Source organism: Lissotriton vulgaris, chromosome 1_2 (genome assembly GCF_964263255.1).
Source record: "Lissotriton vulgaris chromosome 1_2, aLisVul1.2, whole genome shotgun sequence".
Taxonomy (NCBI): Eukaryota; Metazoa; Chordata; class Amphibia; order Caudata; family Salamandridae; genus Lissotriton; species Lissotriton vulgaris.
In genome coordinates, this window is record NC_141686.1 from 194,132,260 (window position 1) to 194,155,421 (window position 23,162).

Genomic DNA, 23,162 nt, shown 5'->3' on the forward strand with positions numbered 1-23,162 from the left:
TTGCACGCACCAGCCGACCACCCGACCTATGCGTTGGAAAGGTTCAAAATGTCCACCAAAAACCCATTGTACTATCTCTACGGAGGGGCGGTGCGGGCACCGCTCCTACCGGCTACGGTGATCACACTGAACGCCTGGACCAAAGCTACAAGGCGAATGGGGTGGGAAAGGAAACATACCCGACAGACACCGCTGTGGCACTGCCAATGGTTAAGAGAACTCAGTAAGCTGCGCGGCTTCCGGAGGTGGGATGACATAGGCATCTCAACTATCGGGGATGTGATTGCAAAGGGGGAGCTAAAGTCCTTTCAGGTGCTTAGGAACGAATTTGAGTTGCACAACACACAATTCTTCAAATACACACATTTGAGACATGCATGGAGGGCCCAAAACATCACGCTCACGGAGATTCCGGAATATGCACCATTGGAGGGTAGGCTGCTTCAGGAACAGATTATGGGCTAGGCGGTATCCCTCACATATAAAACTTTGACAAATAATATGTTAGGCGACTTGGCAGGGCTGAGGAGCGTGTGGGAGGCGGATGTGGGAGAAATGGAAGATCTGGACTGGGAGATCGTCTTCATGCATTCCCGGGAGGTGGCGATTAAATCGAGACTACGCCTCATCCAGCTGAATGTGCTCGACAGAACCTATTTTGATAGGGTACGACTCCTTAAAATGGGGAGAATAGAGGACCCGACCTGCCTTAGATGCCGCCACCAGCAAGGGGACTTTTACCACACGATATGGGCATGCGACATAATACAGACATATTGGTCGCACATATTCACGGAGCTAGGGGAGGTCCTAGGAGTGACTTTGTCGCGAGACCCTAAATTGGCACTATTGGGCATGACAAACGAGGTGGACCTGCCACGCCCCCTGCTTATCTTTCTGGTACTCGCATTGGTAGTGGCAAAAAGGGACATTGCAAAGTACTGGGGGGCAGCGGAAATGCCTAATATAGAGGAGTGCAGGAGGGGCTTGGACTTATATATGGCTGCAGAAAGAGTGACTTATAAAGCCAGAGGCTGCCCCAAAAAGTTCCGGAGAGTATGGGCAAAATGGAGGCAATACCATGGATTGGAGGGTGGGCAATAAGGGGGAGAGCCCGGGGGTGGGGTGATCTAGAGCTCAGCGGATCTATCAGAGGTAACAGTGCGGTCTGTGTGAGCACCGAGTAATCACACTATAGAAGGTGGGGGACATGAGTCCTAGACTAGGATGATTTACTGTTTGTGCTTGGTGGTGGGAGGGGGGTAGAGGGGTGTATGCTGCTTTTTGACATATCTGTTTTTTGTTAATGTTACGGATACAAATTGCAAACTTAGGGGCTCATTAGGATGGCGGACGGAAGTGCCTCCGCAGCCCCGGAGCATGCGGAACATGCCTATTCTCCGTCCGCCCGTCGCGGACACTCTGTCCGCCAAATCAGGATAGGAAATATGGGCCAAAATCCGTCCGCGGCGGTAGATCACGGTCCGCCGCACTAACACACCCAACCACGCGGCGGACGTAACCTATCCAGAGACTCCGCAGTACGGACTGACGTCTAGGACCGTCCGCCAAATCAAGATGGCGGAAAATACACATAAAAGCGCTGTGGAAAAACAACCTGCCTGAACACTACGGATGCCCCACAGCGACCATACCCAGCACGAGCCGCTCGCCGACATGGACCCTGCACTACACGCTTACCCGATAGTCTTCGCGATCCACCACGTCCTAGTCTTGGCCCACCATCGAGGACGACGCAGGTAGGCTACAAACCATTCGCTGTCTGGAGAGGAGTACCTGCAAGGGCCGTGACGTAGGGAGGGGGGAGTGACATGTACCGGAAACCACAGATTTGTGTAGAGGGCAGCGCCTTCAAGGGTCGTGACCTAGGTAGGGGGGAGTGACATGTATCTGAACCCACTGCCTTGAAGTAAATACAAATACACACCGCCATCACACACGCAAGAATGACTCCGAAAACCCACGACACATGATTGTCAATTTTATTTACACATAATCGGAGTAACATCACAGTCTAGGCTCGAGCATGGGCAGTGTGGACACCAGAGCAGGTACTTCAGAGGGCACACATTAGTATCAGAACAGCAACAGGGCAGTGTGGACACCAGAGCAGGTACATCAGAGGGCATACATCAGTATGAGAACAGCAAGAGGGCAGTGTGGACACCAGAGCAGGTACATCAGAGGCAGTGCATCAGAGGGCATACATCAGTATGAGAACAGCAACAGGGCAGTGTGGACACCAGAGCAGGTACATCACAGGCAGTGCATCAGAGGGCATACATCAGTATGAGAACAGCAACAGGGCAGTGTGGACACCAGAGCAGGTACATCAGAGGGCATACATCAGTATGAGAACAGCAACAGGGCAGTGTGGACACCAGAGCAGGTACATCAGAGGGCATACATCAGTATGAGAACAGCAACAGGGCAGTGTGGGCACCAGAGCAGGTACATCAGAGGGCATACATCAGTATGAGAACAGCAACAGGGCAGTGTGGACACCAGAGCAGGTACATCAGATGCAGTGCATCAGAGGGCATACATCAGTATCAGAACACCAGCAGGGCAGTGTGGACACCAGAGCAGGTACATCACAGGCAGCACATGAGAGGGGCCAGGTGCATCAACAGTCCATGGCATCGAACAGCTACATCAGAGGCAGCACATGAGAGGGGCTAGGTGCACAAACAGTGCATGGCAAGGCACAGGTCCAGCAGAGGCAGTACATCAGAGGGGCTAGGTGCACAAACAGTGCATGGCAAGGCACAGGTCCATCAGAGGCAGCACATGAGAGGGGCCAGGTGCATCAACAGTCCATGGCATCGAACAGCTACATCAGAGGCAGCACATGAGAGGGGTTAGGTGCACAAACAGTGCATGGCAAGGCACAGGTCCAGCAGAGGCAGTACATCAGAGGGGCTAGGTGCACAAACAGTGCATGGCAAGGCACAGGTCCAGCAGAGGCAGTACATCAGAGGGGCTAGGTGCACAAACAGTGCATGGCAAGGCACAGATCCATCAGAGGCAGTACATAAGAGGGCATACATCAGTATGAGAACAGCAACAGGGCAGTGTGGACACCAGAGCAGGTACATCAGAGGCAGTGCATCAGAGGGCATACATCAGTATGAGAACAGCAACAGGGCAGTGTGGACACCAGAGCAGGTACATCAGAGGCAGTGCATCAGAGGGCATACATCAGTATGAGAACAGCAACAGGGCAGTGTGGACACCAGAGCAGGTACAACACAGGCAGTGCATCAGAGGGCATACATCAGTATGAGAACAGCAACAGGGCAGTGTGGACACCAGAGCAGGTACATCAGAGGGCATACATCAGTATGAGAACAGCAACAGGGCAGTGTGGACACCAGATCAGGTACATCAGAGGGCATACATCAGTATGAGAACAGCAACAGGGCAGTGTGGACACCAGAGCAGGTACATCAGAGGGCATACATCAGTATGAGAACAGCAACAGGGCAGTGTGGACACCAGAGCAGGTACATCACAGGCAGTGCATCAGAGGGCATACATCAGTATGAGAACAGCAACAGGGCAGTGTGGACACCAGAGCAGGTACATCAGAGGGCATACATCAGTATCAGAACACCAGCAGGGCAGTGTGGACACCAGAGCAGGTACATCAGAGGGCATACATCAGTATGAGAACAGCAACAGGGCAGTGTGGACACCAGAGCAGGTACATCACAGGCAGTGCATCAGAGGGCATACATCAGTATGAGAACAGCAACAGGGCAGTGTGGACACCAGAGCAGGTACATCAGAGGGCATACATCAGTATCAGAACAGCAACAGGGCAGTGTGGACACCAGAGCAGGTACATCAGGGGGCATACATCAGTATGAGAACAGCAACAGGGCAGTGTGGACACCAGAGCAGGTACATCACAGGCAGTGCATCAGAGGGCATACATCAGTATGAGAACAGCAGCAGGGCAGTGTGGACACCAGAGCAGGTACATCACAGGCAGTGCATCAGAGGGCATACATCAGTATGAGAACAGCAACAGGGCAGTGTGGACACCAGAGCAGGTACATCAGAGGGCATACATCAGTATGAGAACACAACAGGGCAGTGTGGACACCAGAGCAGGTACATCACAGGCAGTGCATCAGAGGGCATACATCAGTATAAGAACACCAGCAGGGCAGTGTGGACACCAGAGCAGGTACATCAGAGGGCATACATCAGTATGAGAACAGCAACAGGGCAGTGTGGACACCAGAGCAGGTACATCAGAGGGCATACATCAGTATGAGAACAGCAACAGGGCAGTGTGGACACCAGAGCAGGTACATCAGAGGGCATACATCAGTATCAGAACAGCAACAGGGCAGTGTGGACACCAGAGCAGGCACATCAGAGGGCATACAACAGCAACTTACATCACACTATCAGGTGGATTGCGTGAAGTACCCGCATCGGACAGACTGGCAGCACCAGAAACAGGAGTGTGACACACAGCCACAGATGTAGTGACTGACAAATGAGCCACAGACCCAGATACACTGCCAGCACCTGATACATGAGTGTGAGACACAGCCACAGCCCGAGTGAATGACACATGGCCCATAGACCCAGATACACTGCCAGCACCTGATACAGGAGTGTGAGACACAGCCACAGCCCGAGTGAATGACACATGGCCCATAGACCCAGATACACTGCCAGCACCTGATACAGGAGTGTGAGACACAGCCACAGCCCGAGTGACTGACACATGGCCCATAGACCCAGATATACTGCCAGCACCTGATACAGGAGTGTGAGACACAGCCACAGCCCGAGTGACTGACACATGGCCCATAGACCCAGATACACTGCCAGCACCTGATACAGGAGTGTGAGACACAGCCACAGCCCGAGTAAATGACACATGGCCCATAGACCCAGATACACTGCCAGCACCTGATACAGGAGTGTGAGACACAGCCACAGCCCGAGTGAATGACACATGGCCCATAGACCCAGATACACTGCCAGCACCTGATACAGGATAGGGCTCAACTGATACAGTGCCACTACATGATGCATGACAGCAAACAATAGACACACTGCCACTACCTGACACATGCGAGTCAACTGCAGCGGCGCCACTGGGACCACTGAAATGATGAGCCACAGGGCTGTATGGTCCAGGAGGCAGGGTGGCTCTGGGAGCGGCGGATAGTTGCAATTGGCCGACATCGGGTTGGGCATGTGTCAATGCTGTGTGTCTACGTTTCTTGGGGACATGTGACTGCACCCTGGACAGGACTGGCAAGTGGGCCGGACTGAGAAGAAATATCACCCACCATGGGAGGTGCATCTGCTGGCGGGGGAATGCTCTCTGGGGACGTGCTGGAGCCTGCTTGTCGTTTGCTGTGTGGCTGCCTTCTGGCCTCTGCAACATGTGTCATGGGGGATGCTACTACAGGGTCCACCTGCATCCGTTCCTGACGGGCCCTGATGGGAGTGGAGGTAAGGGGTGACTCCACTGCGGAGACATCTGTATTCCGTTTCCCAGAAAACAGGAGCCTCAGTGCATCAATGGGTGATGTATGCCTGTCCTTGACAGCGCCACTGTCCATGGGAGATGCCTTGGCCCTTGGATGTTCCATTTCCGTAGGAGGAATGTTGTCTGTGGACTTTCCCTGTTCCCTGGATGGTGCCCTGTTGCAGGCCGCAGACTTGTCGTCTGTGGTGTACCTATCCCCAGGACACACCTTCTCCCTGTGGGTGTTCCTGCCCCTGGGAGTGTCCGTGCTTTTCTTAGGTGCGTTTGTCTTGTGACTGTCCTTGTCCCTGCCCTTGGGAGTGGTTCTTCCTTCCTAGTCTCCCTGCCCTTGGGAGTGGCTCTCTCCTTCCTAGTCTCCCTGCCCTTGGGAGTGGCTCCTCCCTTGGGAGTGGCTCCTTCCTTCCTAGTCTCCCTGCCCTTGGGAGTGGCTCCTTCCTTCCTAGTCTCCCTGCCCTTGGGAGTGGCTCCTTCCTTCCTAGTCTCCCTGGCCCTGGGAGTGTCCCAGCTCTCAAGAGGTGCCTTCGTCTTCCGAATGTCCTTGTCCAAGGTAGTGTCAATGGAACTGGGAGTAAGGCTTGCCTTGGGAGTACCTTGTGTGTGGGATGCCTGTGCAGCATGTGTAGCCATTACACCCAACCCCTCTTTTGGTTCACGTGTGTGTACTCCACTGTATCTGACGTTGTCTTTGTGAACAGATTTAGCTGACCTAGGGGATGGGGTCTGAGGCCTCCGTGCCTTGACGTGCTGGCTGACGCTGCTTCTAGTGCAATAACCTGTATTAGAGTCCTGGTCAGAATATTCACTCCCCCCTGAGACATCCAGTGTTGTAGATGGTGGAACAGAAGTAGCACCCAGTCCATGTGACTGTACAATGGCAGACGACACACTGTTAGCCAATGACTGCACTGTCCTGTGTAGACCAGCCAGATCGCCATGCATACCTTCCATGAAAGCCACCACCTGCCCCAACTTCCTATCGTGGTCTTGGAAAGCATTTATCATATTGGTCTGCCCCACACACAGCTGTCGCAGCAGATCAACAGCCTCTGCACAAAGAGCATTTTGGCTCACCGAGGCTGGGGCGGCGGTGCCGACACCGAACGCCACTCTGCTCCCCCTACTCCTGTGTGCACGAACAGAACATGGTGCAGTTGGCGGCAGGGTGGGCCCTGTGTGCTGTGTCCCAACCGAAGGTGTTGATGCCCACTCCCAGTCTGTGACAACAGTGCTGACTCACCAACACTGTCGGAAGATGAGGACGATGTTCTCTCCACATGCGATTCCTCCGGGACGGTCCTGTCCCCCTCTCCGGCGCTGGCCCCTTCTGTGTCAGTCTGCGTGTGCGCGACGTCTGATCCGGATGCATTGCCTTCTATCATCGCCTCCATCGTGGCTGAGTGCCCTCTGCCAAAGCTGAAATGCACAGGAAATGGGTGTAAGTCATGGGCACACTCACGTACAGTACTGCTACGGAATCCATAAAGCCACTGATGACAATGTACATCGAACCCCCAACCTGCACACGGGCCACCCCTACCAGTCATCCTCACAGGAATTAAGTGGCGTTGGCCGTGCTACATGTACAGCATGCAGACAGGGCATGAGCAACTACATCTGCACACCAGTCTTGCCAAGGGGTGACGGAGCACTACAGCATGTGCATCAACACTCAACTGCTTAGCGAGTGGCGTCTCAACATGCCGCACCGGGAAGTGACATTTAACTGCGCCAATGTCACCAACATGCCATTGGAACGAGCCACACGATACACGGAAGTCACTAATGTGTCTGGGCAACAATACATGCATTGCACTCACAAGCAACATGCAATGACAGTATGCTTACCGCCACGTTGCTGTTCATCCACACGCAACCGCTCGGACAGGTCAGGATGCGTCACAGCTATGATACGGTGCATGAGAGGGGTCATTGAGCGTCGGGCCAGACGTGCCGTTCTTGGAATGATCCCTAGTGTCACTTCCGCTATATTCTTGCTCAGCCTGGAAATGTCGTCCCAGCGTTTGTGGCAGTGTGTATGTCGTCTATTGGACACCCCCACTGCTCGTACATCACGTGCAATGAGCCTCCACAGGTCCTTGCGAAGGTGCAGCTTGACCCACCATGATGGGAGACAAAAGGGTGCAAGTCAGTGGACAGTTGGCCAGTCACACAGATAGGGGCAAAACATTTCTCTCTGCAGCCATGCACATTTTGACTCATGTGTTGGTCCCACATCACACCGCCAAGATTCCAGAGCCCAGGTGTCATGGAACACCTCATGCACAACAACTTGTCCCCCACTGCACTTACCACCTGCGCGGGTGCGCTGTACAGGCGTCCGTAGTTGCGGAGCACACCGTCCACAAGGACATCCAGCTCTGCGGCGGTGAAGGGACAAGACCGGATCTCTTTGACTCTCGACATGCCAAGGTCACGGAGTATGGCACTAGAGCGGCAGTCGGTGGTCAGCTCCGCAGCAGCAGGTGGAGGTGATGGTCACAGGCAGCAGTCGGTGGTCAGCTCCGCAGCAGCAGGTGGAGGTGATGGTCACAGGCAGCAGTCAGTGGTCAGCTCCGCAACAGCAGGTGGAGGTGATGGTCACAGGCAGCAGTCGGTGGTCAGCTCCGCAGCAGCAGGTGGAGGTGATGGTCACAGGCAGCAGTCGGTGGTCAGCTCCGCAGCAGCAGGTGGAGGTGATGGTCACAAGCAGCAGTCGGTGGTCATCGTAGAATGTGTGCTTTTGCACATAACACATATATAGGGCCCTGTGGCCATGTCAGTGGCATACGGCGCCAGCCATTGGTCAGCCCTGGAAGCGTGTTTGGAAAAGGGCCAATGACTGGCCCTGGTCTTGCGGTGCACAGCATACGGTACATTCTATTGGGCACACGTGGCCCTTGTTCACACCTCCCATTGACTGCACGTGCACAGACCGTCACGCTCACACACCGGCAAGTGCATGTGGAAGGTTCAGGGACGGATGCTTCATTTGCAACAAAGTTCAATCACTGGCGCCACCATGGCGGGGCACGTATTCGGCGGGGGAGGTGCAGGCCAACACATCCCTAAGCTGATGCCAGGGCACGGCGGTAGTGGACGGGGGCAGAAACGGCGGTAGTTGACATGGCCGGCACGGCGGTCCTGGGCAGGGCCTGGCACGGCGGTAGTGGACGGGGCATGAAACGGCGGTGGTTGACATGGCCGGCACGGCAGTCCTGGGCAGGGCCTGGCACGGCGGAAGTGGACGAGGCATGAAACGGCCGTGGTTGACATGGCCGGCACGGCGGTCCTGGGCAGGGCCTGGCACGGCGGTAGTGACGGGGCCAGAAACGGCGGTAGTTGACATGGCTGGCACGGCGGTCTTGGGCAGGGCCTGGCACGGCGGTAGTGGACGGGGCATGAAACCGCGGTGGTTGACATGGCCGGCACGGCGGTCCTGGGCAGGGCTGGGCCGGCCGGTGTAGGCTGGATGATGCAATGTCACTGTAAGGGGGGTCATGACCTGCCATGTGCCTTGACATCAGCTTAGGGATGTGTTGGCCTGCACCTCCCCCGCCGAATACGTGCCCCGCCATGGTGGCGCCAGTGATCGAAGATTGTTGCAAGTGAAGCATACGTCCCGGAGTCTAGCACATGCACTTGCCGGTGTGACGGACCGTGCACATGCAGACAATGGGAATGTTGAACGCGGGCCGCGTATGCCTATACGTAAACAGCGGAAGCAGTGCACCGCCATGGCGGGGTCAATGATTGCATCTCAGCTGACGATGCACCTTTTTCCATTGTCTGCAGCTGCCTGATGACGGTTGTGTGCGTGATTGCGTGGCTCCACATGTCATGCTCTATCTCATGTATGTCCATACCATGGCCATCGGTGTGCCACAAATGTCCATCACATGTGCATGTCGGCATCGGATATTTCCCTACACAAGTTTATCGTACCTCACATCTACACAGTAGATCCCGGATGTATCGGCACATTGTGATTCAGTTGTCAGTGAGTGGTATATGTGAGATATTGACTATGGTGGGGGTTCACTTGTGTTCAGTGCATGCGGGTTGCCTATTGTGTCACCATGCATGTGATGTCTGTATGGCCACCATTATTGGTGTTGCCATTGGTGCATGAAGAAATGGTGTGTGTGTGTATATTTTAGTTTGTGTGCATGCACTTGCATGTGTGTATGTGATGTTGCGCATACACATGTGGGTCATGTCACATGTCTTGTTGGCAGTAATGTTGAGGTGAGACAAAGTGCATTGCACATGTTGCAACACATCATGTTGCTAGTGGCTGCACATTGTTGCTACGTCAATCCATGTTGTAGTGACAATCAGAGATGTCATACATATGACAATTAAACACTGCCTATTACATGTTGGATAGAGTGCGATGACATGTGAGTGAGTTGCACAGACATGCGTTGTATTTGTATTGACTTCCATTCCATCTATTCCCACACAGGAGGGCTCAAAATGTCCATCGCCCATACACTGTGCTGGAGGATATGGTGGACGAGGAGGTGATAAGGAAATTCAGGCTGGATCGACGTCGATTGCTGGAGCTTGTGAACCAATTGTCTCCTCACCTGCAGCCGCGAAGAACCTATCCAGGTTCCATTTCACCCACGCAAAAGGTGATGGCGGCACTCCATTTCTTTGCAACAGGAACATTTCAGTACACAGTTGGACATGCCGGGGGAATGTCACAGGCCAAGTTCAGCACGGTACTTCGGGATGTACTGACAGCCATGATGCTGTACAAGCATCACTATATTCATTTCCCACAGGCGGCAGAGTTGGCAGCGGTCAAAGCAGACTTCTATGCACTGGGTCGCATACCACACGTTGTGGGTTCCATTGATGGCACGCATATCGCGATCATTCCACCACGGGCACGTGAGCAGGTGTTTAGGAATCGGAAGCACTTCCATTACATCAACGTGCAGGTGGTGTGCCAGGCCGACAACATAATCTCACATGTGTGTGCAAGATTTCCTGGCTCTGCACCTGACGCCCACATCATGCGGAGCAGCATTGTCCCCCAACTGATGGCAAATCTGCGTCAGGCACAAGCTTGGCTTGTTGGTGAGTATGCTGTGGTGACAGGAGTGATATCTGTGTGGCATGGTGTGCCCACCTATTCAGGTTGTGATGTTTCTCTCTCTCTCTCTCTCTTTTCCACCAACACAGGCGACTCGGCTTACCCAAATAGGCCTTGGCTGCTGAGTCCCATACGCAATCCAACGACAGCGGGAGGAATGAGATACAATGATGCCCATGGAAGGACACGTCGAGTGGTAGAACGCACATTTGGCCTGCTTAAGTCTAGGTTTCGGTGCCTGGATAAGACTGGAGGGGCCCTGCCTTACTCACCAGGCAAAGTATGCAAGATCGTGATTGCCTGCTGCATGCTCCACAACCTGGCTGTGCGCAATAACATTGAACTGCTCTTGGACCCAGATGAACAGCAAGTTCCTCGCCCTCCCGACCCACCCATGTCGACTGATGAGGATAGTGGTGAGGAGGAAGGTGTGGACCAGAGGCGCCAGCTCATTGATCGCTACTTCCCTTGATTGCGAGTGTGCTCCTCTTGTGCTGCTTGTGTATGCCCTGTGTAGGTTTGCTGGTCTTGTGTCATTGTGGTGGGCATCATCTATGTGTTCTGCAATGTGATGTATGCATGTGTGTGTGTGTCTTCATTTATGAGTACATGCACATCTCCATGATGTGTGTAGTCTCATCCATTCCTGTTGTGATGTGTGTGGTTTGTTGAATGTTGCACTGCAGTGTGTTGGGATGAGCGTGATCATGTTTCCTAACGTGTCTTTGCGGTTTCTATGTTTCCCTAGGTCACTCCCTTGCGGCATGATTCTGTACGACTTGGATCCCTGAAACTGGTAACGTCTGTTTCTGATGCAATCATGTGAATAAACTGTAGTGTAGTTCCTAGTTTCCCACTAGGCCCTGCGCATTGGAATAACATAAACAGTAGTAGCGACGTGGAACTGCGGATATTCCAGGCCTCCACTGACTATGCTAAACTTAATTGGGTTGTGTTACCAACTAGCTCAGAGGTCACTGGAAACTTTCTTCTCTGCATAGGAAGTGATCAGCTTCCTTGGCACAGACAAGAAGGGATTCAGCTTTCCAACAACCGTGCAACATGACAACTTTGCTCCTCAGATCAAGAGTCAATCTCTAGGGTCGTGTGAAACAATAGACATGTATTTCACTCAGTCAGTCTAGTGCAGTTTACTTTCACGAGATGTAGAGAATAGAGAGACGGGCGTTTGTCAATAAAGGGTTAACATTTATTGAGCAGTCTTTCTTCTCGTACAAGAGAAATGTATTGCCACAATTGCAAGACTTGTTATGATAAAAAGTACGTACAGTAAGATAAGTATTGCGAAATAGAACTGTAAAAGCATTGATATGGTTTCTTAGCCATACAATGGTTTAAAAGTAATAAAACATATATACAGTCATATATACATTAGGCTAACATACTCAACTGGTGCTTCTAACTAAGCCTACCCCAGTGTGCCTGACCTAAGCCTAACACGTGGAAGGGGAGTAAGTAAGTAGCTTTAAGTTAAGTTGGTTTTGCCAAGGTTTGTTTCAAGAATTCTCGTCTAAGGGTTTAGTCAACACCATACCTCTGAATAGAATGATGGAGGATTGGTATCTCCTTCAGGGGTCACTCTCGATATCCCAGTCACCCGCGAGGGTAGACCGGAAACGCCGGAGCTGGATTTCTCTGCAGGAGAAAGGCAGCGGGTCTCTTCAGCGCGTCGAGGAAGGAGGGGGTACAGCGTCCGCGGGATCTGCTGGATGTCTTCGCAGAGGACGGCTGTTCAGCTCCTAAGCGTACTGCATCATAGTTCGTGCTTTAGCAGCGATAATGGTATCAGTAGCTTCACCACCACAGGGACAGCAGGCTGCAGCGACAGAGTACTAGATTCACCAACACGGGGTCTTGCAGGCAGCTGGTATCAGCAACAGTAGCTCGCATTGCTTAAGGCAACGTTGGTAATATTTATACCTGACAGGTGCCGGGTTTGACGCAAGTTTGCTGGACATAAGACGTCAATTAAAGATGTCACTCGGAAGTGATAGTTATCAGTTGCTCATTAGAGTTCTTACTAATCAAAACACAGCAAGCGGGAATTTCCAGGTTTGCTGAGTTTTTATCTTATTGAAGAACTCGGAGTGTTATCTAGGAATATCAGATAGTGACTACTGCTCTGTCATTGCACTAATTGGTCGCAAAGGAAGTGGCAGAGAGAACTATGCTGGAATGTGGCTCTGTTCGTGTGAGGCCAGAGATGACTTTTCTGAAAATCGCACTTGAACGGTTATGCCAATATAGGGAATAAATGGATTTATAGCCGAATAGGGGATTGGTGTCAGTACAACGCGATGTATTACAACGCGTTCCGTTACAACGCGATTTTTACATCGCAAATACCATTACAATGCATGCCATTACAACGCATGGCATTACATAGCAGATACTTTTACAACGCATGGCATTACATCGTAAGTATAGGTAAGTATATCTTTTTTAAAAAAAATGTAATAAAGTTAATTAAATTAATTTAAAATAATAAAAATAATATAACATTTTTAAAACAGTAATTAATTTAATTATAGTAATTTAATTAATATTAAAATTGATATTAATTTAATATATTTAAAATAATATAATTAATGATATAAAAAAAATTTATAAAAAGAAAATAATATAATGTAATTAATTACAATAAATATAATTATAATTTAATTAAGTTATAAATAATACATAATATAATTATATTTAATAAAATTAAAAGAATTTAATTAATTAAACATTTTTAAATAATATAATTTAATTATAATCGTTTATTAATACAATTAAATTAATAATTGTAAATATAGTTATTATTTTAATTAAATTAAATAAAATTAATTTAATTAATTTAATTTATATAAAGTCGTAATACCCCTGTACCCCAAAAAACAAACCCAGCCCTAAAACCTAAAAACACCCCTGTACCCCAAAACCCAAACCCTGCCCTAAAACCTAAAAACACCCCTGTACCCCAAAACCCAAACCCTGCCCTAAAACCTAAAAACACCCCTGTACCCCAAAACCCAAACCCTGCCCTAAAACCTAAAAACACCCCTGTACCCCAAAACCCAAACCCTGCCCTAAAACCTAAAAACACCCCTGTACCCCAAAACCCAAACCCTGCCCTAAAACCTAAAAACACCCTTGTACCCCCAAAACCCAAACCCTGCCCTAAAACCTAAAAACACCCCTGTACCCCAAAACCCAAACCCTGCCCTAAAACCTAAAAACACCCCTGTACCCCAAAACCCAAACCCTGCCCTAAAACCTAAAAACACCCCTGTACCCCAAAACCCAAACACTGCCCTAAAACCTAAAAACACCCCTGTACCCCAAAACCCAAACACTGCCCTAAAACCTAAAAACACCCCTGTACCCCAAAACCCAAACACTGCCCTAAAACCTAAAAATACCCAAACACCCCAAAACATATACATCAGTACCCCAAAACATATACTCCTATACTCATACTTATTTAAAAAAATACTTAAATTAATATATTTAATTTATAATATTTAAAAACGAAATAAATATTTTTAAATAATTAATAATAATTAAATCAATTATAAAATATTAAATAAAATAATAAAAAAAAATTAAATACTTACCAATACTTACGATGTAATGGTATGCGTTGTAATAGCATCTGCTATGTAATGCCATGCGTTGTAATGGCATGCATTGTAATGGTATTTGCGATGTAATAGCTGCGTTGTAACAGCATTACGTTGTAAAAGATGCGTTGTAGCGGTAACACACCCCGAATAGGGGCATAAGGTCACAGTATCGATCAGGAACCTAGATAAACACGCAACACCCACTCCACGTTTTCATGTCCATCAAATTACTAAAACTAAAGCAATTAGATGCATGTGTAACATTGCCCACCCCAAAATACATAAATGCATTCGAAATAGGCGTACTTGAAATACATGAAATGTAGGTACTGTACGTTTTTTGAAGCATAGAAATCATTCAAAAAATTATTGCATATGAAATCATTGAACGATTATGCATAAAGAATTACACATGAAGTATCTCTGACAGAAGAAAGGCGAGATAAATGATCACATATAAATGCATTGTAATAACATGTGCTAGAGGCTGGTGTAATATTGTTATGTCTCTAGATGTGTTTAGAAATAGAAGTGTGAAGCTTCTGTTCTCTAAGAATAGTTTTTACGTTAAGCAAAGAATTGTTCGTGCCAAAAAAGGGTCAATATTAAAAAAATTGTCCAATCTAAAGAATTATTGCTTGAACGGGGAAAAATAGATTTCCAAAGCTCTTGGCAGTTTTTGTTGATCAAAACTGAAGGCCGAATTCAGAGTTCATGGGAACGGTGTGTGTCGGAAAACTTCTAAAAGTTATTGTTTCTGTACGGGTGAGAACATCGTATCAGACAGGCTCTCAAAGAATTGGTCTACAAATTCAGGTGATAGTTCAACCAAATTAGATAGCGCTGTAACTTGGCAGGTGTGAGAATGATTGCTGTCATCATAGTCGGGACCAGCAATGCTCACAGAACGTTGTACCTGGATGATGTTGCTTTTGTCACTCGTTCCACTGTTACCACTTGGCTGTAGTACAGGAGTCTCCACGAATGCCGTCATCAGGATTGGTAGCCGCTGGGGACAACACAATGCGTGAGCCGTTATTGGACTGAGCAAAGTATCGACGTCCATTGGTACTGCTGATGGAAGTGAAAGACAGATGTCCAACACGCATTCATCGCCGCAAAGCATACACCGTAGCACAGGTAAAATGCAATTTTGCCATATCGGTCTGAATGAAAGGAACCAGGTTAACCAGGTCATGTTTAGATCTCTCAGCCTGGCCAATCCAAGGACGTTAGTTATCCTGTCCCGGTAGCGCATTGCTAGGATTGTCTCTTCCATTCCCATGGGAGCTATGTCTGAGCCGAGGCTTGCCATAACGAAGCAGGAGGGTCAAAAATAGAATCCCTGCGACGAGTCCCAAAAATAATGATATGCCGCCAAAAACAGAGTGTACAAAATTAGGAAAGATTCCCAAAATTGCCTGGAAGGGTGTTAGCAGTCCCGTAAAGACTGTCTTAAATATGCCTGGGATGCTTGTTGCACTAGACATGTTAAGGAGTTGGCTGAACATTTCTACGAAATGCACGGGGCAATTTGTTGATAAAAGGTCATGAACTTCAGTAGCTGTCCTTGCAACTAGAAGATCATACGTCTCTTTAGATGACGTTATAGGCACTGTTGTCTGTAAAAGTACAGATTTCATTTTGCTTAATGTATCAATTCGTATAGAATAGAGATTCAGACGAGGCCAGATGGGAGTCACTTTGTCTGCAGGCCCACTCGGAAACAATGCTTGCATACAGCATTTGACCATGGATGTTACTTCTACTAGATAACTTTTCCCTGGCACGAGGCCACAACATCTGTGATCCGTTCTAAGAATGTAACTCCCGTTCGCGAGTTGCATAAAGAAGGGCTCTATCTGAGTTGCAGGTGTGACTAGCTGGTGGCATGAAAGGTTGTTTGAATTTCCATCACATGCTCCGTGTAAATTAATACCCTGACACAAAAGTATACCGCTTGGTGAATGTTTACAATTTTCACCACTAAGAAATACATTTTTGTCGCTGTCACTATAGCAAGAATGAGTGTATGGTAATTTCCATTCAGATTTTACATATCCTTTACCCAATTGTTCATACTGGCCAGTAGGTATGTATTCAAGGCACTTTTTAAATCGGAAAGTTGTTATCGGAATTGTGATAATTCCGTGTATTATCCATTCAATGACAGGACTCTCTGACATTGTCAATGGTAATTTCTCGAGTTTTTCGATGCTCAGGATTGTATAGTCTGCTCCTTTCTGTGCCAAACTGATCTGTTTATCAGTAAGGTTAAAACTGGAAAATAATGACGTTGTGTTGATTAAACGCCAAGGCACATAGCCTGAACGAAGATTTTGGAGCGTCCAGCCTAGTTCTATAATAGAGCGTAATTGAGACTGGCCATGTTGTAACATTAGCAAGTCTCTGTCTATCACATCAAAGGCAGAGGATACAATACTGTCCAACGAATATATTCTGGAAGACAGAGTCATTAACCCATTGTCTACTACAGAAAGTGATTTCTCCAAATTAATACGATCAATTTCTCTTATTTTTTCAGCAGTTTCAATTTGCTTTACTTTCCAAGCCTCGTTGTAAGCAGCATAGATACTGGTCGCTATGAAACGCTTTTGACGCTGTTTGCGTGGTCCAAGAATGAAATCGCGCAAATCAGCACCATCTTTTAGTAAAGACAAGTGTTGCTTAATTTCAGCCAGTGTGGATGTTGTTAGCCATTCAAGGCAGAGTTTCCCTACACTGTATGTTGTTATAATCCCTGGATGTTGTCTCTGGGAATATCTCGAGTCTAATCTGGTCATTTTTAACCCCTGTGTTTTATTCAGGAATCTATCTTGACAGCTATTTGTGTCTGTAGGCCCGATTAACGACTTTTTCCAATCAGGATGTGTTCTGTTGAAATGTAAAATTTGTGACACGTCTAACTCAATATCTGTGGTTGTATTCTCAGGTATTGGCTTTGGTATAGACGGTGTTTTAAGGTCTTTGATCTTAGCTAGGCCAAGACAAGATGTTTGGTGTATTGTGTCATTTAAAAATAACATTTGTTCTGATATCATGCAGGTTCTAAATAGTGCTTCAATGCCTTGCACCTGCCAATCTTTTGTACCCCAAATTGTTTTCGTTTCAATATTATTTTTCCAATAATCAAAACCAAATGTCATCATTTTGTCATAAAATGCTTCTGAATATATCAATTTAGAATTTGTCAGCATTGTTTTCATTCCTGTTTTATCTAACAGTTTGTAATAAAATGTTTCTGCATCACTGGTGTTAAACCCTGAGAAGTATTTGAATTTCTCAAAAAATGCTTTAGAACTGCTTTTAGGTGGTGTAGAACAATGTTCCCATTGATTATACATAAAAACATTTCTAGGCTGTGCAGATTTATGCAAGTAATGATCCCCATAGTGGGTGTAACAGAATAACTGCTCATAACTAGATGAACCTTGTAAATAATCATGATCTGTGAATCTAGCTGACATTACTAAATCAGACATCATGTCATTAATACTGTTAAAGTCCCAATCATCAGAGAATGTACTAGGTGTCACAAAGTCACTTAAGGAAACCTTTAGTTGATGAGGATACTTCAGGATTTCGACCGGACCATATATCTCATAGTCTGTTTTCTCCCATACTACCCCACCAGGTATTGGAATTGCTGTGACATTTACTGTTGACAGTTCTCTTTTCTTCACGTGGGATGATCTGTGTGGTTTCAGGACTAGGTTGATGTTCTGACTTGCTGTGTCCATTCAATTGTAATAAACTTCCCTAAAATTAAAACTAAAATTAGGCATAGTAGGAGTATGAATACCCCTGAGATAATCCAATGCTCAATCAATGGTGAATCCAGATATAATTCTTTGATTTGTTGAAGGAGTCCTGTAGTATTTTCTTTAGAATACTTTTTTGTTTCTGGCATCACTTCGGGGTCGTTTTGATCTTCAGAGAAGTTGTCGAAGTTGATGAAATAACCAGAGGCAGTTCTGTCAATTGATGGGATTGTTCTTTCAATCTGTCTCTTGGTAGCACTTTCTGATGCCACATCATTGTAGACTGGTGTTTCTTGACGAACTGTTTCAATCTGTGTTTCAAGAGGCACGAGTTCCATGGCATTATTGCATAGTCCTTCATTGTGCACTGCAGGCTGATCGAATGTGATTAGTCTTTCAGTTTGAACCTCTTGGATTGTTGCAAGTTTGGGTATTCTGTTGTTTCTTGGGAGTCCACTGGGCCTACTGTTGATTATAGGCCACATGCTTGTGGTTTTACCAGATCGATAGACACGACTCTGTTCTCCTTTTTACCAGCAAGGGGCGGTAGCACAACTGATCTTGTTCCGGTGACTGCCAAGACAGGTACTGCTTTTCTGTAAGAAGGCCCAAATTCCTTCTTAACCGCGATCTTTTCTCTGACTAGATCCCCAATCTTTGGAATCCAGACAGGCCTTGCTGGGGCTGTTGCGGGTGGTGCCTCGTCAGTGGTACTTGGCTGTTGCTTTAACTTTATGTTGCTTAAGGATTTTCTTGTTTCATTCAGTTCCTGTAAAACAGCCAAACGATCCTTTATATCAAAGTGCGTTGTTTCTTCTTGTACCACTGGCATCTGACTATCGAGGTCCTGAACTCGCATTCTAATTCCGAACAACAGTTCGTATGGGCTGAAACCTTTTAGAGAATTTCTTGGCATGTTGTTAAGACTAGTCTGGACACTTATTAAATGTTTGACCCACCCAGCGCCTGAACCTAATACCTTCGCTGTTATAGATTGCTTTATGTCACGGTTTTTTCTTTCTACCACACTATTCCCTTCCGGGGTATGACGGACAAGAATACCGCAACCCAATTCCCATGCTAGCCATGGCCTCCTTATAGGCTCGAGAGCTGAAAGCAGGACCCTGGTCAGAATGGAACGTGGTAATTGCGTATGTGCCGATATTGACTCGCAAATCTTTTATAACCGTTCTAGCGTCAGCCGAGCGCTGAGGGCCTCATTTTTTAAGTGCTTTTCGTCTTAACTGTTAATAGGACGCAGGACGGGTTGTAGGCAGCGTTACGCTCTTTCTGACTGGTAGCCGGTAGCATGGTTCACTACTGCGATCCCTACTGCAGTTTTCACAGTTGTTTGCATATATTTGGTGTTCTACACTCATTCCCGGCCACCAGAATACTGATTGTAATTCAGTCAGTGATTCCTTGATCTCTCTGTGCCTTAGACCCAAACCCATGTGTGCGTCTGCTATTAAAAATATTCTCCTGTTCATGTTTGGAATTACTCTGTCCCCCACTCCAGGGATTCGAGCAAAAGGAACGGAGTTTGCATCGATTATGTATGCATAATTGAGTGGATAGTTTACGGGTAGTGCTGCACAGTCGCCTTTTACGGTCGTTTTTACTGCCAGCATGGTTTCCCCGTCTATGTATTTATCCGTACGCTTTTTTGTGGCTACGGAAGCCGGTTTAGTTGCTTCCGCTATGGCTGTGTTAGCCAATGAATTTCCTGCAACGTGAACGCCATCACGTTGAAGACTCTGTGCGTGAATCACGTGAGTCTTTTGTAGTTCTTTGTGTAAAAGAGCTACCTCGTTCCAGAGCAATTTATGCTTTATTGTGGCACCTGTGTCATCTTTGTAGTCGTTTTCGATCCAACTCTGCAGTTTATTGTTGTAAGAGTTGACGCAAAAATGAGAATCGCACACTATAAGTGTCGGGAATTCACGTTCTGCATTTTCGAGCGCCATCTTTAAAGATCTGATTTCAGTTCTTTGAACCGAACAGTTTCTTACAGATTCGGTTTTTGTTATTTTCGGTCTGAATTTACCGCACAGCCAACGACCTTTAATGATCACACACGCTGCATTGTAGGATTTGCTCTCTACGTTGAAATGCTGTACAAAGCTATCTGTATAGATTATACATGCGTATTGTGGGAGAGGCAGAATTTCGATTGGCAGAGGATATTCTTCTTCATATTCTAAATCATTCAGTTCTTCAAATTGCGGGGCGAAATAGTATTTCACGTCTTCCGCTCCTAGAGAATCTATACACTGTATCCATTTCGGATCCAGTGACACTGTAGGCAGGTTTACTGGGCTGAATAGCGCCTCGAAGGCGGATTCCGCTGTGAGGATATTAATCCGTTTGCCGTGTGCTAGTTCTCGTTCATTTGCTAATGCAATTTGCACTGCGTTTACAGTTCTTTCTGTGGGACTGAATGTTGTTTCTGCTTGTGTGTACAAGTGAGATTTAATTGAAATTGGTACCTTTTCTCCCTCATTAGAGGTCAGGTACGTGAATCCGCATCTTCCTGGGATGACTCGGATTACAAGATCGATCGTGTTGTCACGTGTATCTAATTTTGTTTTTGCTAACATGTCTGTTTGCAGTGATCTCAAAATTTCTGTGTGTTTTTGAGTCCAATTGATTTGTTTAAAATCAGGTTTAATTAGTTCGTAGAGAGGTTTAACCCTCTCTGCGTAATTTAGAATGTAAGTTCTTCCGAAATTCAGAAAACCTAGTATGGATTGTAAATTCTTCAGCGTTTTTGGAGCTTGGAGTACAGCGCACTTCTCTAAGAAGTTGTCCGCTAGGCTTTTCCCTTCACTTGATAATTCGTACCCTAAAAATAGTACTGTCAGATGGGCAATTCGGGACTTTTTAAAGTTGAATTTGTAACCCTCTGCTGCGAACCCAAGTATAATGGTGTTCACTCTTTTCAAGTGAGTATCCAAGTCGTCGTCTGTGAGATAAATATCATCTACGTAAGATGCTTCATCATCATAGATTTGTAGTAACTCTGTTACCCTAGCTGAGAATAGTCCTGGGCTGTTCTTGAACCCCTGTGGGAGTCGACAGATTTTTTTCTGTGACCCAAATGCAGAGAAAGCGGTCAAATATCTGCTTTCTGGTGCAATGTTTTGACAAAAGAAGCCATTAGAAATGTCTAATGTCGTTTTATATCTTTTCCTAACTATATTATTCATTAGGGCTGCACAATGCGAGTTTTGTACTGCAAAGGTTTTGCAACATGTATTAAGATGTCTGTAGTCCAAAACTAGACGATATGAATTGTCTGGCTTGGAGACAGGAAACAAAGGATTGTTCATTTGAGAGGTGCATGTTTCAATCACCCCCTGGTACTCAAGTTGATCTAAGATCTCCCTGACTTGTTTTTTAGCTTCTTGCTTTATGGGATACTGCCGTTGGGCAGTTGGTTCATTTTTTAATTGGATTTTGTGAGGAGGTGAATCCTCATCCCATCCTACATGATTTTTATATAATGCAGGTGCCTGGGCCACTGCCCATTTCCTTGCATATGTATATTTTTTGTGAATCGGAATGTGATTCGAGAAGGGAGGCATAATCACTTCTTCGCCACGAGGGCACTCCCTGACAAACTCCGGGGGCCAATCTTTTTCAGCTAACAGAATATCATAGCCTTTTGAGAGCTTATCCCAAAATAGACCCTTAATTTTCCTAGTCTTATCACCCTCTATACGCAATGTTATTTCGTATATTTTATGGGGCTCGCTAAGTCTGGCGTCGGCAGTTTCAACTTGAATGAATTAATTCGTGTCCGCTGTCTCCAGATGACTCATCAAGATCTTGCGCGCTATACTGATTTCTGCTGCACTGTCCAACATTGTCAATGCCCACTCCCCGTTTTTCAACTGTGTCCTCAGTATTCTCAGCATGGCTGATTACTCTAATACTGGCTACCTTCTTTTTCTGAAATTGAGATTTCTTATTTTGAGCAGGTTCCTTGTCTTTGGACTTGGTGTGCTCTCCTGGGTCTGACCGTCCTCTTCTTTCCGAATTCTGTGGAAAAGATCGAGAGGGACGTGTATCAATACTTTCATATCTATCAGGTTTTTTCAGATTATCCCTATTTCTAAGGTTATATCTTTTCTCAGAGGGCTCCCTCTGGGGAGACTGGCGTTCTCGAGTCGGAGTTCTTTCTCTCCGTCGAGGAGACCTTCCTCTGGACTGGAAAACTTTTCCTTGGGAGTGGATTGTTTATTTCCATCCCAGCTCTTTTTAGGAGTGTTTAAATTATTTTTAATAAATAATTTTTCAGGATTTTCGAGCAGTTGGGGCTTAACTGGTTTTCCACCCAAGCTGTCTCTACCTAATTCTTCATAGCATTTTTCTATGATTTTTGCAAGCTCAACAGGATCTTTTATATCTGTTTCCTTCAACTTCTGGCGGATCGCCACAGATGCTGCTTCTCCTCTTATATTGGCTAATAATATAGCTGAGACCTGCTTGAAGTCTTTCAGTAATTTCATACCTAGATTTAAAGCGGGCTCTGGACCGAATTCATTTTGAATCTGTTTTAGCACTTCTGGTATTACCGCCATAGACGGAACACCGAGTGTTTTTCTGTAAATGGAAGCAAAGACTGTACCCCAAGTGTCGCAGTCCTCCACGTGTGGTGCGATTCCCATAGGAAGGCAGATGGTCAAGATTCTGTGTTTCTCTATAGGGGTAGTATCAGGAAATACTGCCTCTATTTGAGTGATTTTCTGTGCTAACCAGAAAGGAATTTGTTCCCGTTTTACGGGTGTTTTACCAAGACATGACTGTATGTTCTATGGTGTAATTTTATTTGTGTTCCCCTGATGAGGGGTCAGCTGTGGTGTATTAACAGCTGGCTGGACTGTTGCAGTCCGCATTACATATTGGACTAATTGCCTATGTATTTTTATTAATGTGTTTAGCTGTACTAACAGCTCTTCTCTAGACATTTTTACAATGTCAGGATGTGGTGTGTAGCTGGCTAGAACCGGCCACGTTGCTCCTGGTCTACCTAGTGGACCGAGCCTGGTAATGTGATCAGTATGTTTTAGGGCGCCATTAAACCAGAGCAGGTGCTCTTG